Consider the following 18,255-nt stretch of genomic DNA (forward strand, 5'->3'; position numbering starts at 1 on the left):
TATTTTAAACCATTATAAGACAAACTGAGTTCCTTTAAAATTCTAGTATTTCAGTTAAGAAATTAAAGATATTTTGACAAATGCAAAACTATCAGCACTTGTTTAATCCATTTCAGCTCTTATCTAGAAGCACTTAAAATTTTATACTTGAAAACTTACTTTAGCCTCTTTTTTATAGTAGAACAAACCCCCACACACACACTATATATGAAAAAGAGTTGCACCTCACAATTTCCTGTTTCTAACTGGTTATCAAGTAATATACTCTTTAATTATACTCAAAGCTAACCAAACTTTCTCGTAAAAAGTCTGGAAGACAGATTTTATTTAGAAGACCCTGATGCTATTGCTAAGAGAGGGTTCTATTACCTTTTTGGCAAACTGGTCCATAATGTAAAGAATCAGGGAAATAATTTTGACACTTCTGATATTACCAGAATGATCAGATCAGGGCTGTTAACACTGGACTGTTAAACATTTATCACATTCAAGTAATAAACAAATTTTCAAGAATACAGCTTTATTAGGAGTAACTTTTGATCTGAAAAATCTATTAAAGTATACCTTAACACAAAACCAACCATCTTAAGAGCTACATTAATTTCACTCCAGTAATTATCAAGAATTAGCTCACCTCAACAAATATTACGACAGAATACTGCACTTACCCTCTCATAAACTCCTGTAACTTTATTGCAATTACTTGTTTAAATGTGTGATTCCCTGCAGTAAAAAGTATAGAAGTTTATACGTACTAGACACATGTGCCTAGACTACCTACATAGTAGTCATCGGTACTATTAGTAATACAGTTTTCTATGACTTCAGTATTTTAATAACCTAACCCTGACAAGTACATCAAGAGATACATAGCACCATGATCCCAAATTTTACAGATAAACATGTACACAGGAGTGACATAAGTTGCTGAGGTCCTGCAAATAGTAACCCGCAGAGGTGGCATTTGACATTCAGGCTGTCTGGCTCAGGCTCAGAGCTCTTTATCACGCTGTTGGCCTGACTCGCAGACTCCCATCTCATCTGCATTCTTCCCTGACCTCATCTACTGCTGAATGAATACGGCCTGTTTGTAGGGCACAGAAAGGAAGCTGGATAGATATGTCACAAATAGCAATGGCTGTTTTCAATGACGACAGGATCATTGACAATTCTTCTCCATCACCCCCTCCTTATTTTTTCTTTCTAATGTCTTCTAGATTTTTTAGATTAATTTAAATTAATACAATAATTATAACCAAAATTACATACTCCAAATAAATAACTTATTTCTCCACTTAATTTACTTCCTCTGAGTGTCTTTTAAAAACGGTCTCTACATTGTGTTTTCTAGATTCTCATCCAAGAGCCCACTCAGCCACCTCTAAACTTTGTTCTGCATCGAGAATTTTTTTTAACGTTCTCCTAGAATTTCCCAACTCTGGCAACCCTATGTTGATATGTATTTTAATTCAGTACATACTTTAAAAAATATAAGTTGGTAGGGAAGTAAACATTAAATAATTTTGAGCTGTTCACTATTTCCAGAAATATTGACAGAAATTCTGCTTTTTAATACCAGGAAAGAAAACTTAAAAAACCAAAATGATTTCTAAATTCTAATATAATAAATAGGTAACATGTATAGACTTCACCCCAACGTTGTCCAAGAGAATTTTCTGTGATATTGAAATCACTCTATATCTGCTTCTTCGATATGTAACCTGAACTAGTCATATGTGTTTACTGAGCACTTGAACTCTGGCTAGCGTACTTGAAGGATAGAATTTTTATTTAATTTTAATTTAAATATAAATAGCCACAGGTGGCCAGTGGCTTTCATATTGGATAACATGGAATAGCTTTATAGCATACACTCTGTAATTTCTCTTTTTTATCCCAGAAAAATTCACTCTGCTATAAATTTGGCAAATTTTCCTGAGTGGTAACATATTGGAATCCAACAGACAAACATACAACCAAAGACACGGCTTAATCATCAATAAGGCAAACTAGCACCTATTACTAAATATCATGGATAGCCAAATCTGCAAAATTTCATTTGTTTTACCTAAACATATCCCTTTGAAGATTAAACCATGTAATAAAAGTGTACTTCATTTTACTCCACTTAACAGTAAGTGAGCAAAAGTGGGAGGAGGTGTGGAAAGAAAGGAGTTAGGAGTAAAGAAGTCTGGAGAGAAGTGAAGACTCTGGTTAAGTTAATTTCATAGGAAATTATTCAAAAGTAAGGTCCTAAAAATATGTCATGCTAAAATATTTAAAAAACACTATAAAGAAAGAAGGATATTTCAAGATGCAGATACATGTATGTTCTATTAAATAGTGTACACTTTATGTCCACAAAGGTTTGTTTACTATCATTACATTTGTAATCAGAAGAAGTCCGTTAAAATAAAAATCATTTCTATATGTAACGAATTCTTACAGGAAATATATTATTACCCTCATTTACACACATCTTGAAAATAAATGTTTAATATTTTTAAGGAAATCTGGTGCCAATAACCTAATTTTAGTACACATACAGTAGAAATTGTTTTAAATGAAACTTCCATAACGAAAGTATAAATAAGGTTTAACTAGTCCCAATGCAACCATTTGTTTTCAACCTCTCAGTGATGTGTAGAGGCATTGAAACTGAAAAACCCACTCGTGGTTACTGGAATGATATTAAATAAACCAAGGCTGTAAAATCCGTTTCCTGTCTTCTATGATGAGTATAAAAAAGTACTGAAAATAACTGTTCCGCAGTTTGAATCTCTACTATGTTAATTAAAAGTACCCAATCCAGAACTGGCATGCAGATGTACACGCACACCCATTTACCTCCTTCATTTCGAACATGGAGAGGAGGGAATTCTGAGTATTAAAAGATTCCTGGGACACAATGACAGCCAAGAAGAGGTGGAACTTACACACAATGTTGTGTAGGAATAAAAAAACATAAAAGTATTCTAATGGCTGGGACCCTCATGAAAAATAACAATTTAATCTTTTCTCCGAAAGGAAAACAAAAATAATTTTGACTCAAGAGAAAAAAGGGACAAAGGGGAAATTTGAAGCTGAAAAATACAGCATAGGCAATAGTGCTAATTGCATGTCCTCCTTTCCAATTTTATACCACTAATATCTCTCTTTTGGTTAATTTCCTTGGCCAATAACTCCAGGAAAAAATTTAATAGACTGTTGAGAGCTGGCATCTTTGTTTTGTTCCTGCCTTTAATGGGAGAAATTTTGGGTTTCCATTGCCATAGATAATGCGTACATTATCATGTGAAATCAGTATCCATGTGTTCTAAACTTATCAAGAATTTTTTTAAAGAATGAATGTTCAATTTCACAAAATGCTTTGCAATATTTACAAATAGTTTGTTTTTCTTATTTGACCAGTTTAATATGGTAAGTTCTATTTATACATTTCCAAATATTGACCCATCCTTGCACTCCCACAATGAACCTCACTTGGTTATGGTGTATTATTCTTTTAATGTGCTGTGGAATTCCATTGGCTAATAATTTATTTAGAATTTTTGCATCAATATTCATATCTGAGGCTGGCATTTGCATATTTTGAGTTTGGGGGGGTTGGTCTTGATATCAATATAATAGTCATTTCATTGTTTTTAAAACTACAAAAACTATCTATATTTTTATATGCTCTAAAAACTTCTAAATACCACTGGAATTACCTCTTCTTTAAGTATATGATGACATTCCCCTGAGATATCAGCAAGGTCTGATGTGTTTTGGAAGGTAGCTTTATGCCCAAAATTTCTATATTTCTTCTGGTTGGTTTATGGCAATTTCTCCATTTAGGTTTTTCTATCTCTTTGAATGTCAGTGACAGAAAATACTATTTCCTAGAAAATTATTCATTTTTAACTGGCTTTAACAAAGTTTCTCACGCAAACAATCTCTTAGGAATATTTGAATTTCCTGTATTGTCTACATTTTTCTTCATTACCATTTCTTATTTGGTGTATTTGTACCCTCTCTATTTTTACCCTCCATTAGTTAGCTAATACTGATTTTACTGTATTTTCAAAGAACCATTTTTCAGATTTATTAGTTTTACCATTTTTGCTTCCTAATATTTTATTATTCTGTTTTTACTTTAATTCTTTCTTTCTTTCCTTATGTAAACGAGCCCTACATAAACCTTAAGTCACACGCATCACACAAATTATTGGAAAACAAAACAAAAGGCAAACTACTCTAATTGGAATTTTATTCATTGATAAAATATTGAGAAAAATAAGAACCCATTCCAGGAGAAAGATACTCAGAGTCAGAGACAAAATATGGCAAGAGTGTAAGTGATTCTAACCTTGCTATTTGGAAAGGTAATCTGGGAAAGAGATAAGAGGACATACATCAAATAAAGGGAGCATTTCAGTTGACCTATTTAAGCAAGTTAAAATATTATCTGTCCCTCTTTCATTCACTATTCATTAGTTGAGTGGCTGAGAAGAAAGAGGTTTTTGTCAATTTAACTTTTGCCATATTTTAGTACTCAAGAGACTTAGTATAAGAACATTCAGGCCACTTGTGCCACTCGTGGCACTAAGATGATGAAGGACTAGCTATCTACTCAACTATGAAATTAGAAATGAAATCATGTACTTTCAATTCCCTCTTTTCATCTTTGTCTTTTATCTATGTAATGTTTCTAATGATAAGGAATTCCCAAAGTGATTTTCATGTATTTTTTTATTTTGATAATATATAGTGCACCATTCTTTAACTTCTAAAATTTTTTGAAATGTTTTGATTATTAATGTTCCATTTTTAAAGACTTGAGACATTTAAAATATAAATAAAATGTGATAAACCACATACCAGCATCGAAATTAAAGAGATATTAACTTGGTATATTTGCCTCAAATATCAAATGAAATAAATCATGGAGATAAGGCTGAAGACCCATCCTCCCATCCTTCCCTCCTCTCTCTCCTCCAACAAAAAAATATTATGCTGAAACTGCCAGATATTATTACCACACACATTTCCATACTTTTAAACATATATACATTCATAAACAATACATGCTATTATTTTTTAAATGTACATAATTGGTACTCTTTCCTTTACAAGTGGATTTTTCATTCAATACTATGTTGAGATACCTGGTTGATATATGCAGATCTAGCTCATTCATTTTTAACAGCTGAATAATATTCTGTCATATTAATTAACTGTAGTTTATATATCCATTTTTTTAACTGAGGAACATTATGGTTGTTTGCACTTTTTTGCTATGGAATCTTTTGACATAACTACTTCCTGCACTCTGATAGACATCTAAAAGTGCTTCAGTGCTTCCTGAGTCCCCACAACTCTGCCTGCAGCTAGGTTAAGGCACATGCTTAGCTGTCAAACATGAAAGTTTTAAGTGCAACTTCCAGGATGAGACTTTAAGAAACTGGTATGCTTCCTCCATACTCTCCCCTTCCACCAGCTGGATGCAGATTATGACAAAGCCTTAAGAGAAAAGAAGTCCACCAAATGGAAGGAACCTGGGTCCCCAAAATATCTTATGGAGGACAGTGACGCATCACTCTGACATACCCCTCTACATGATTACCGAGTGAGAAATAAACTTCTTTTGTCCCTAAACTATTACTTTTTTGGACTATGTCAACTGTTTCAATTATCTTAAATAATACAAATACAGAAGCCTGGTCAAGTATAAGTTATTTTAACATACACATATCTTTTTCTTTATAGCTGTGTATTTTGGTTTTTTAATTAAATTTATTGGTGAGACATTAGTAAAATTATATAGGTTTCAAGTGTAAAATTCTGTAATATATCATCTATATATCACTGTGTGTTCACCCTGAGTCAGTTCTCCTTCCATCACCATATATTTCATCCCTTTTACCCTCATGTACCAGTCCCCTTACCCTCTAGTAACCATAAACTATTGTTTGCGTCTATGAGTTTTTGTTTCTTCATTTATTTGTCTTGTTACTTTGTTGTTTTCAGTTTTATATACCACATATCAGTGAAATCATATGGTTCTCGACTTCTGTCTGATTTATTTTGCTTAGCATAATAATCTCAAGATCCATCCCAACAAAAAAAAGACACAACACTCCAGTTAAAAAATGGGCAGAGGATCTGAACAGACTTTTCTCCAAAGAGGACATACGGATGCCCAACAGACATATGAAAAGATGCTCAACATCACTAATCATTAGAGAAATGTAAATAAAAACCACAATGAGATATCACCTCTCCCCAATTAGAATGGCTATCATCAAGAAGACAAATAATTGCAAGTATTGGAGAGGCTGTGGAGAAAAAGGAACCTTCATACACTATTGGTGGGAATGCAGACTGGTGCAGCCGCTATGGAAGGTGGTGTGGAGGTTCCTCAAAAAATTAAGAATAGAATTACCATAGGACCCAGAAATCCATCTCCTGTGTATATACTCAAAAAAATCCGAAAACATTTACCCTTAAAGGTTTTTAAGTTTTACTTTATATACTAAAGTTTTAACTCACACCCACAAGAAGCTTTCACTTTGTCTTTTTCCAAAAAATATTAATTGAAAACATAATCTTTTCTGACTGATACATAATACTACTTACTTGTCACTGATCGAACTCCCACATACAAGTGCCTGTATTTAGGCTCTCTGTTCTGTTCCTTGATATGCCTCTGAACCAATGTCATTACTGTATTTTATTATCTACACTTTTTTTTAAGTTGATTTCGTGTCAGCTTTTCGTATCTTACTCTTTTTTTTTTAGGATTTTATTGGGGAAGGGGAACAGGACTTTATTGGGAAACAGTGTGTACTTCCAGGACTTTTTTTGTTCAGCTTCAAGTTGTTGTCCTTTCAGTCTTAGTTGTGGAGGACGCAGCTCAGCTCCAGGTCCAGCTGCTGTTTCTAGTTGCAGGGGGCACAGACCACCCTTCCTTGTGGGAGTCAAACCGGCAACCTCTGTGGTTGAGAGGATGTGCTCCAACCAACTGAGCCATCTGGGAGCTCAGCAGCAGCTCAGTTCAAGGTGCCGTGTTCAATCTTAGTTGCAGGGGGAGCTGCCCACCATCCCTTGCGGGACTCGAGGAATTGAACTGGCAATGTTGTGGTTGAGAGCCCACTGGCCCATGTGGGAATCGAACCGGCAGCCTTCGGAGTTAGGAGCATGGATCTCTAACCGCCTGAGCCACCGGGCCAGCCCTACACTCTTGATATCTAGTAAGGCAAAACTTCTTAGCCCTGTTTTCTTCCGCAAGGCTTTTAGGATCCCATATTCCATGAAAAACAAGTTAATGTGTCTTAACTTTGCTGTCTGTCTGCATTCTGAGAATTTTCCTGAAATCTATCTTCCAATTCACTTTGCTCTCTTAAGCTGTGTCTAATCCCTGAGGAACCTATCCACAGAGGTTTTATTTTTGTTTTTGTTTTTTTAATGACTATATTTTCTATTCCTGTAGTTCAAATATGGCTCTTTCTACAAATGTTTCTGTTCTCTTTTCCTAGCACCTACTATTTTTCTTCTTAGGACTGAGGACTTCTTTTATGTCGTATATCATTTTAAACATACTTATAGTCTACAAGACTGTTCTACTATATAGAGAGCTTAGGTTTTAAACTTGCTGTGTGTGGTGCCTGCTGACTATAGCTAAAGGCAGACTTTTTTTTCTCAAATGTTTTATAATTTGGGGTCGTTAGTAAATCGTCTGTGAGGTGCTATGTGAGAAAGTCCTAGGGTGACGGTATATCTTTTCAGAAATACTTTTGATTTGCTTACAATGGGTGACCTTGAAATATGACCAGTCACTTTGCTAATTTCACAATTAGGACTCCTAGAGTTTATGAATAAAAAACTCAAACCCCAAGCCATGGACCAACCATTTCATGGTTACAAATTCTTAAACTAGAGTTTTTCTTCTGTTCCCACCTCATCCCAGGGAAAACAGACCAGATTCTTTGCCACCTACCTAGAAAAGTAGTTGGAATTTTTCTCATCTTCCCATTCACTAACAGAGTAACCCTAGAAAAGTAACTGTTTTGTGTATGTGTGTCTCAGCACTAATTCCCCACCATTATCTAGCGTAAATGTCAGGAGAGGGACTCCCCACCCCACCTCTGGCCAGACCCTCCAACACAGCTGCAACATAAGCTTAAGCAGTCACCAGGACAGCATTCGTTTATTGTTCCTTTCTGAAACACACGGATTTCACTTACTTACTTACTTACTTACAAGCTTACTAATGCATTTAAAAGAATGTTTGCAGTTATGCACCCAGAATGTCTAGGTGCTTAATGTAGGATCCGGAAGGCTGAGTTGGTTCTTTAATTAATGTAAATTACTTCTGGCATCTCACAAGACAGCATCAAGTTCCTGTAAGCAATATTATTATAAAAGAGGGGGGAAATCACATTTTACTTCCAGCAGGAGTTTCTAGGTACCTTACATTTGACCTTTCAGGAGTTATTATGTACATTTGGCTTATGAGATTCATTTTGGTTGGTGTTTCTACCTGATCTAAAAAATTTAAGTTGAAAATAATAGTTCATCTAATTCGGAATGATCTTTTCAGAGTTAAAACAGATATACTTATAATGATTTTGTCTTTAGACCTTCTGTATTATGTAGTTTATGAGCGTAACTGTGCTCACAAGCACAATTAAAAAAACAAAGCTTTGAGGCTATAACTTTGCTCAAATGATACAGCCAGAAAAAAAAAAAAAAAAGCCTTTCCATAGGAAACCACTAGGAGCAACTGGTTACTTTGCCTTCAATTCAGGACAGGGTGTTTGCAACATCTCTATAAAGATGAATACTCATATAAGGGCCTTAAAATGGTTATAAGAACCCAAAACAGTTTGGGGGCTTAAGTTAAATTATAAAAAACAACAAACCATCAACCTTTTGATTTTGGTTGAATGTGTAGTGATTCTATTTGAAATCATTTCCCAGAACCTTCTCCACAGATCAGATGCTTTAGCTCCCAGAACAGTATTCTAGAGAAATTAAACTTCATCCAATTAATTTTTTAAAAAGCCATTAAAGAGGAAAGACAAGGTCCAAATTGTGCTTGCCTCCATTTGTTTTCCTTATGAGATGGGGGAGGAGGGTGAATTGGAAACAGGAAACCAGTTAAGAGGATATTGCTGCAGTGGTAAGAAATTCCCAGGGACTTATCGGAGCTCAGTGCAGGTTGTTCTGCCGGTTCCACAGGCTTTCCTTCCTTCCTTTGTGCAGAGGCCCGACGGACTCCATCTCCTCTCAGTAGCCACACCACTATCTCAATCCCCAAGCAGCTGTGAAATGGGATATACACTTCCCACTGTTGTTTTCCTTGCTGTCCCCAAAGATAAGTATACTGGTCCATATGTGTTAGGGACTTTACTGCTATCACATGGGGCAAAGGACAAGGACAAAGTAAATATGAAGAATTTATAACATTTTCACAGTTTTTAAGAATGAAGTATCAATATAATTTATTAAGAGCCTTGAATTCAAACATATCTGAGTTTAATTCCCGGTTCAATCCCTTACTTGCCATTAGACAACTTACTTAACTTTTGCGATGGGCTGAATATTTATGTTCCTCCCAAAATTCATATGCTGAAGCCTATTCCTCCAATGTGACAGTTTCAGGAGGTGAGGCCTTTGGGAGGTGAGTAGGTCATGAAGGAGGAGCCCTTATGAATGTGATTAGTGCTCTTATACAAGAGACCCCAGAGAGCATCCTCCCCTTCCATCATGTGAGGACACCCCAGAAAGATAGCTGCCTATGAACCAGGAAGTAGGTCCTCACCAGACACCAAATCTGCTGGTGCCTTGATTTTGGATAACTTTCTAAATCTTAGGTTCTTCATATTTAGAAGAGGATAATAATGGTACCTAGTTCATAGGTAAGCTGTTGTGAAATTAAACAAAGTGACCTTAAAAGGGCTTCACACTGTCTCTAGAAAATAGAACATACCCAATACATCGCAGTTTATGTTCTGATTCTCCCTAATACCCTCCGTTGTCATTCCTAGGGTCAGGATATATTAGTTTCTCCTTGACTACAACACATTGCACATATATAAGATACAATTGACACCTGACAAAAATCAAAGCAGACTTGGTACCATCTATTCTCAAGTAGAGAATATGCAATTCTGAGGGATACTAAACTAAATGCCATACCACCTGATATTTCTTCAAAAGCAGTCAAAGGAAAAGAAGATGAAGAAAACCTGAACTAAGGCAGTAGCTACAGGGTTAAGAAAGCTGGGTGGACACAGGAAAGGCAGAAATTTATTTGACCACAGCAAGTGACAAATGATGGAGAGAGTACAAGATCAATCTAAGAACATCAAATGAGATTTCCAGGCAGAATGAGGTTTATGATGAAAAATCTAGATTTACGAGTTTATTAATATGTGTTAAAAGGACCTGTCTTAAAGCATTCATGACTCTGGTTACCCTATTCCCAAAGGAGAAAGTTCTATCTTTGGGATAAGAATGAAACCCTCACTCAAAAAAAGTGTAACAACTAGACGGAATGTTTCGTAGAAAAAAGAGTTATTTCCAAGACCATTATAATGGTCTTGGAAATATAATGGTCTTGGAAATAATCAGAATTATTTCCAAGACCATAAGAAGCTAGCTACCATTGTTGTCAACTATCATTTCCCTGCAGAAATTTAAAGAGCCTTTGCTCACAATCCCAAATTCTGTTGAAGCTGAAGAGGAAACACACAATTTTGAGATGATCTAGGACCTGGTCAGGGAATGTGGTGTGCATTCCAACGTGACTATGGAAAATAAATGTTAGCCAGGAACCAGACTTCCCTGGCAGAGGACATACCCAGCAAACATAAATTGGCTGTCATGTCCTTATTCAAATCCTTCAGTGGCTTGCCACTGCACTCGAAATGCTTGCCAATGCACTTAGAAGGTTAGTCAGTAAATGCATGACCTAGCCCCTTCAGGGTTTTATCTGAAGCCCTTTATTCTCCCTCAAGTTCTAACGACAGGGACCGTGTGTTAGTTCCTTAAGCCAACAGAGTCCCTCCTACATCAGACATTTTCTCTCCCTGCAGTGCTCCTTAGTCTTGGGGGCGTCCACACTCATGTTTGGGTCTCAGCCCAAATGTCACTTATACAAAGACCTATTCTTCAACAGTGCTATTCAATCAGTATTAGTACACCCCGATTATCAGATATGATAGCTCCCTATTCTTATTGTTAATCATCCTTATCAGACTTTGTCTTTGTAAATTTATTGTATTTACCTGCTTAACCCTGCCCCCACTAGGTAATGAAATTCATGGACTTGCGAAAATGTTCCTAGAGTTCACCACTATATCCCTAGCTCATAGCCCAATAACTTTCATAAAATTGAAGCTCAACATTTATAATGATTAATGGATCTATGAATCTTACAATCCCAGCCAGCTGGTAACATTCTGAGATATAGTTTGAGATAGTAGTGCAAGTTTTTTCTTCTTGCCCCCAAACTGATAATTAATGCCCAAATGAAGAAAGAGAAGTGTTAAGTCCCATATTCTAAGGAAAATGTTCAATATACACCTGTCCAGAGCTTAAGAGATGTACAGAGCTGAACTGTCATCATCAACCATCTCTATCATCCCATCTGCCCCTTCCCAGTGTGTATGTATATATAATAGTATATGTATGTATACAAGTATGTACAATGTATATGAGGACAAAAGACAGAAAAAATGTCTTATCAAAGTAAGAAAAAAATAGAAGTAGGGAGTTTACAGCCAAATGATGAGTATAGTAATGAAGGTAAGTCTCTAAGAGAATCCCTCATAGAGAATGGGAAAGCAGAGAAGACTGAAAAGATACTTTCCAGCTCAAATTTACCCTTTGTGTCTATCTAATTGGGGGAGAAGGGAAATGAGAGATGACAGAATAAAGAATGGAAGCAGTGGCGGGGGCAGACTACTGCTTGCCCCACAAATGATGGTAAGTTTCCTAGGGATCAAGTGGACCCCAATGAAGGTAACTGGACTTTAGCCACCTTGCTGATAATCCAGCCAACTGCACTGCCAACAGCTTTGGGTTACACCACTGTGCCCTCAAGAAGAAATGCAGTATTTGTGACACTTAACCAAAGAGTTAAAGATGCCAGTGCCAGTCTGAGAAGAAGCAACAATGTGGATAATTCATTTTAAAAAATTTCATTCCTTTCCCTTTTTTCCCCTCCCAGTACCCACACAATGGAAGAGCTGGATCTCCTCCCAGAAATAAACAAGTCCATCTCCCAAGGAGGTGGAGAGTCAGGGAATGACAATATGTCCCATCCCCATATGAACTCCATTACTCCTGGCTTGTACTAGGGAAGGAAAGAGGTGATAGTTAAACTAGATATGACAAAGGAATCTTAAACTGGTCTTTTCATAACTGAAAATGTCTTGGAAGTTACAGATTTTGTGAGAAATTTTGTTTGACATAGAAAAGCTAGTTTTAATATAATACATTTTGGCACAGCGATTAGAGAAAAATCAAAACTGCATTTTATTTGCATTGAACGGGTCAATTTATTGACTAGAGTATTATAAACCAATGGTTCTCAAACACTTGTGGCCTCAGAACCCCTTCATCCTCTTAAAATTCACAGAGGACCTCAAAGAGTTCTTATGTGGGTTATATCTATTGATATTTGTAGCACTGACATTAAAACTAAGAATTTTTTCTTAATTATTAAATCACTGAAAATAATAAAATACATGTCTTATGCAAAATATATTTCCCAGAATAAAAATTTTAGAGAAGAGTTGCATTGTTTTACCAATTTGCAAATATCTTCTGATTCTGGCTGAAAAGAAAACAGCTTAGACTCTCCTATGGGCTTCTGAATTCAATCTGTTGGGACATGTTGCTTTGGTTGAAGAAATGAAGAAAATCAGGCCTTGCAGATTTATACGAGGTCTGACAATTAAGTTCATGAACTTGCTGCAATGATGTTGCTAACCTTTTTTTGATATCAGAGGGATTATTCGTTGTGAATTTGGACCAACTGGATAAACAGTTAACCAAGTTTATTGTTTGGAAGTGCTGAAAAGGCTGCATGAGAAAGTTAGACGACCTGAACTTTACACCAACAATTCATGGCTCTTGCATCACGACAATGCACCAGCTCACATGACACTGTCTGTGAAGGAGTTTTAAGCCAGTAAACAAGTAACTGTGTTGGAACACCCCTCCCTACTCACCTGATCTGGCCCCCAACGACTTCTTTCTTTACACAAAGATAAAAGAAATATTGAAAGGAAGACATTTTGATGACATTCAGGACATCAAGGGTAATACGATGACACCTCGGATGGCAATTCCAGAAAAAAAGTTCCAAAATTGCCTTGAAGGGTGGACTAGGCACTGGCATGGGTGCATAGCTTCCCAAGGGGAGTACTTAAGAAGGAGACTGTATCATATTCAGTAATGAGGTATGTAGCACTTTTTCTAGGATGAGTTCGCAAATTTAATTGTCTGACCTCATATTTGGAAGAGGGAGTAATATTTTAGTAGCCTTATTAACTAATTGTGGGTATTTGTTGACGCTACACCAAAACTCTAAGGTAGTAGTTTTTTAGAGGCAAGGTGCAATGTAGACTCTGAAGGCGTATCAGTGGGCCTTTCATACTCCATGTTACAGCACAGTCATGGGTCTCTCCTGTACTCCACATGGCCCTTTTACCCACATGTCGTTGTGTCACACCATGCCTTGGTCATTTGGAAAACAGTGCTTCACTGAGTTATGCAGATTCTCCAAATGTTTATGCATTTCATGTAACAGCAACAACAACAAAATCCCATTTGTTAATATCACCACAAATGTCATCCAAAAAGTCTTGGCAACCTCACGGGGGTCAGATACAAGTTTTTCAAAATTCTAATCCCTGCTTGAAAGCTCGAATTTTATCACCAGCATCAATATAGTTGGTTGTTGTCTTTGAAGTGACAGGCTTGCTTTGATCATGTGACACAATGTCTCCCAAACACCACCCAATCTGAATAAACATCGTTTCCATGGCAGTCATTCTTTTAAGTAAGACAGGTATTCCGTGAAATATGTAGCTAGTTTGGTTCTCCTTGATATGCAGCAAAGGTTTTTCTGAGTATTTTTCATTTCTTCCATAATAAAAAGACTTGAGTAAAAAGACATATACTCAATGGTTCTGATTTAATGCAATTAATAATTTCTACTTCTTCATCAAGCACATTTTTAATTAAAACGTGCATTTGTTTGTTTTTTTACTGACTGCATGGTGGTGGAGAACATGATGATACTAACTAGTACCACTTGGTGTCACTGCCTTGATTTGTGTGAAGCATCAGCAGTTTTACCATTGCTTTTCTATATCAATGCAAATGCCGATACAGTGAGAAAAGCAAATAACATCGTATTATTATAAAAATATTAGGCTGGTGCAAAAGTAATTGCGGTTTTTGCAATTACTTTTAACTTTTAAACCGCAATTACTTTTGCACCAACCTAATAGTTTTGACCTTGCATACTCCCTGCAATAGTCCCAGGTAGGGTTTCCAGGTGGAATTCCCACCCGTTCTGAGTTTTCTTTTTTTTTTCGCTTTTCCGTTCCTAAATCCCAAGAAAAGTTAGTCAGGAAATCAGGAAAATCGGCTCCTTGAACCTAGTAATACCCACAATGGGAAATAAACATACTACTCACAATGTATCTCTGAGACATTTTTCCTATTTATCACTAGGGATTCTGTGCGGGGATTCCTACCCGTTCTCAGGAATTTTTTTCACTTTTCCATTCCCGAATCCCAAGAAAAGTTGGCCGGGAAATCGGGAAAATCGGCTCCTTGAACCCAGGTGGTTGGTAGTATTAGCCATCACTTTGTGGAAACGATTCAACGTGGAGAACAGAAAAAAGTTTATATCTCGGGATTCGGGAATGGGAAAGTGGGAAAAATTCCTGAGAATGGGTGGGAATTCCCACCTAGAAACCCTAATCTCAGGGACCCTCATGGGCCCACAGACCACACTTTGAGAACCACCACTATATACAAATTCTGAGTACAAGCAACAAATACAAGAAAATCTAACACATCTCTATCGCTGCACCATTCACAGTGAATTACGTGCCGCCAGCATAGCAACATTAATACGTTTTACCTTACACAGTTTCTTTAGAGTCTAGCATTTGACCGGAAACCACAGGTCCAAGTTTGTGAGACCTGTTACTCTCAGAACCAGATGGTATTTTTCTACAAAACCATGATTTCAATGTCTGAAAAGTGTGACAAGAAGCTTTAAGAAAAAAACTAGTATATTTTTAAAGAATTAACTTAAGCAGAGACACACAACAGGTTTTAGCATTTCATGAAACTTAAGTTTGCTCAATCCCTAATGCTGTTTCATTATTCACATTTTTTGAAAGTTCTGCCTTTGATGCCTTTCACTATGTCCTACAGCTGTAACTGTGAGTACAATTAAACCAAAGCAATTTATGACAGTGTCCCAGACCAAGTGCTTTTGGCATCAGCCCAGGATTGCTATTATCATCTTCTTTTATTTATTGCACCATTTCAAAACTGTCCTTTCTTTCACACATTTATATATTTTTCAACTTTGAATTTTTTACTTTCATATATTTTTATGTCTAAACTGCTATTCTATGTCTCTGCTTTATGGAATACATAAAAAGTTATTTGCTTGTATTACAACCATCACAGCTGGGATATTTTAATGCTCTTAAATAACTGCATTTGTAATTGTCACCAATCTAATCATAATTGCAGCATATCTTTAAAAAAATGGCATTTTTTTTCTCTCCCCCTCTAGGTTTTATATAAAACACAGCAAACCATTCCCCTCCTATTTCTGGCAGAGTTAGCAAAAATGTTTATTTTTCTATGAAAAACATCTCTTACTGTTAATTCATTTTTTTAATTGAAAAACAAAGCTGCTGTTACATTTGAGGCTTTGCAGACATGAATAATCTAATACACCTCTTGTGCAGTAAGAAACAAAAACTTGTAATGTCTTTACTTATAGGAAGATGGTCCCTAGGTGGACAGCATAAATTCAGACCAAAATTAACCCTTTTCATCTTGTTCCAAAACAAAATTTTCTACCACCTCAAAGCTAAGCATCCTAGGTTTCTAAAGTGTAAGCAAAAATATTTGTAACTCATTTCTAATAGAATGAAACCTAAATTTTCTAAGGTTATTTTTCATTCTATTACGTTCTTAGAAGCATACAGGTATATGTTAAAACATATTTACAAAAATAAAATTGTAAAATTTGTATGTCTTTCTACAAGTTTTAAGATTATCTCCAGTAGTTCATACCAAAGGATATAAAAAAATCTGATTATTTGTAAATGGCAGAAGGTTAATACATTATTACTAAGATAGTTAGGGATCTAAAATTCTTGATCGCAATTCACAAAGCAATTGAATTCAACCTTCATAGTTGAATCTGTCAAATTGTACTATTCTGAAATTAGGCTGAAATCTCCCCTGATCAATTAAAACAAAGTATTGTTTAATACTAAAACCTGGGTGAAAGAAGCTTTAGATCTCAGAGATGCAAAGATAACTCTTTGAAGGAGCAAAAGAAGTTTTTCCATCAACTTAATATTTTACATATGGAAATATCAACAATTCCACTAAAGGGGGGGAAGAGCTACCTGGTAACGCAGAACAAGTCCTTCTAGTTTCAAGACGGTGAATTGTGTCCACAAATTTATCACCTTTCCCATTCAGGATCCCATTGAAATGACCAAATAACACACAATTTTTTAAAAATGTATAGCAGAGAAAATGCCATCCAAAAACCAGGAAACATTGAAATATTTCTAGAAAATATTAAAATAAAATAGTAGGAAAGGCCTATCTGTATCATATTCTGTACTCACAGGTAAAGTGGGCCCTGCTTAGAAAAGTGGACATGTTGCTATCAGAGGTCCAAAGAACCCCAAGCTGAGAGAAGCAGAGGTTCAGAAAAAAGAGAGGGGAGTAGAATGTTAAGATACATTACACAGCAATAATTTTTTAAGTGTTGTAGGCTGTTTCTAAAATGGCTCCCAAAGATCCACCCCTCCCTGCCCATATCCACTTCTTCGTGTAATATCTCCCCCTTGTGTGTGGGCTGGACCTCGGGACTTAGTTGTAACCAACAGAAAGAGGCAAAAATGTCACTTCTGAGATTAGGTTATTAAAACACATGGTATCTCTCTCTCTTCCTCTCTCCGCTCCCACCCCCCACCCCTCTGCTTCCATTCTCTTTCCTGACTCTCACCCTCCTGCTTCCTGTTATAAGGATCTTGGGATTATACTGGACACACCTGGATAATCCAGGATTTTCTCCCTATCTCAAGATCCTCAATTCAATCACATCTGAGTCCCTTTTACCATGTAAGGTGGCCTATTAAGATATGGTTGGGATTGTGAGGCATTATTCTGAACTCCACACTCACCCTCCATATGACCTGGCCCCTATTTCCTGTCTGAAGACACACCCCTCCTCACTCCAGCTCACGTAGCACACTTCAGCCACACTGGCCTTTTCCTGTGTCTTAGATGTATGTATTACAGTCTTTCCCAACTTAGGAAATTTGTAAGTGAGCTGCTGCTGTGTAGAACACTCCGCCTTCAGATCTTTAAGGGCAACTCCTTGTCGTTCAGGTCTCAATTAAAATGTTATCTCTTAAATTCTAGGGATCTGATGTACAGCACGGTCACTATAGTTAGCAATACTGTACTATACACTTGAAAATTACTAAGAGAATAGATCTTAAATGTTCTCCCCACACAAAAAATATATAATTACATCAGGTGATGGATGTGTTTAATTGACCATATAGTGGTAATCATTTTGCAATATATACATATCAAATAAAAATAAAATAAAATAAAAAGTTACTTCCTCAGAGAGGTCTTCTATGATCCTGTATTACCGTTTCTCACATCACCGTTTTATTGCTTTCATAGTATTTATCACTATCAGAAATTACTTTGCTCATTTATTTGTTACTTCTTACTGTTAACATACGTTCTGTGAGAAAATAAGGCTCTAGTTTGTCATGTTCACTTCTATATGCCCAGGGCCTCGGAGACTTAGTACCTATGCAAATATTTGTCAAATAAATAAATCAGAATAAAAATTTCTTGGAGTTTGATTGCTTACAGTGGGAGAAGGAAGTATCTAAGATGAGTCCTGTGTTTCCATAAGGAAGAACTGGAGGACCAATGCTGTCATTTACTGAAATATAG

General features: G+C 36.2%; 1 protein-coding gene across 3 annotated transcripts in view; it reads right to left on the reverse strand.

Moving 5' to 3' along the window:
• MPP7 (MAGUK p55 scaffold protein 7) overlaps window positions 1-18,255 on the reverse strand; it is a 241,825-nt gene that overhangs the window by 89,754 nt on the left and 133,816 nt on the right. The window lies entirely within an intron of this gene.

This window comes from Rhinolophus sinicus, chromosome 1, assembly GCF_057876585.1.
Source record: "Rhinolophus sinicus isolate RSI-liver-muscle chromosome 1, RSI-T2T, whole genome shotgun sequence".
In the NCBI taxonomy this organism is placed as follows: Eukaryota; Metazoa; Chordata; class Mammalia; order Chiroptera; family Rhinolophidae; genus Rhinolophus; species Rhinolophus sinicus.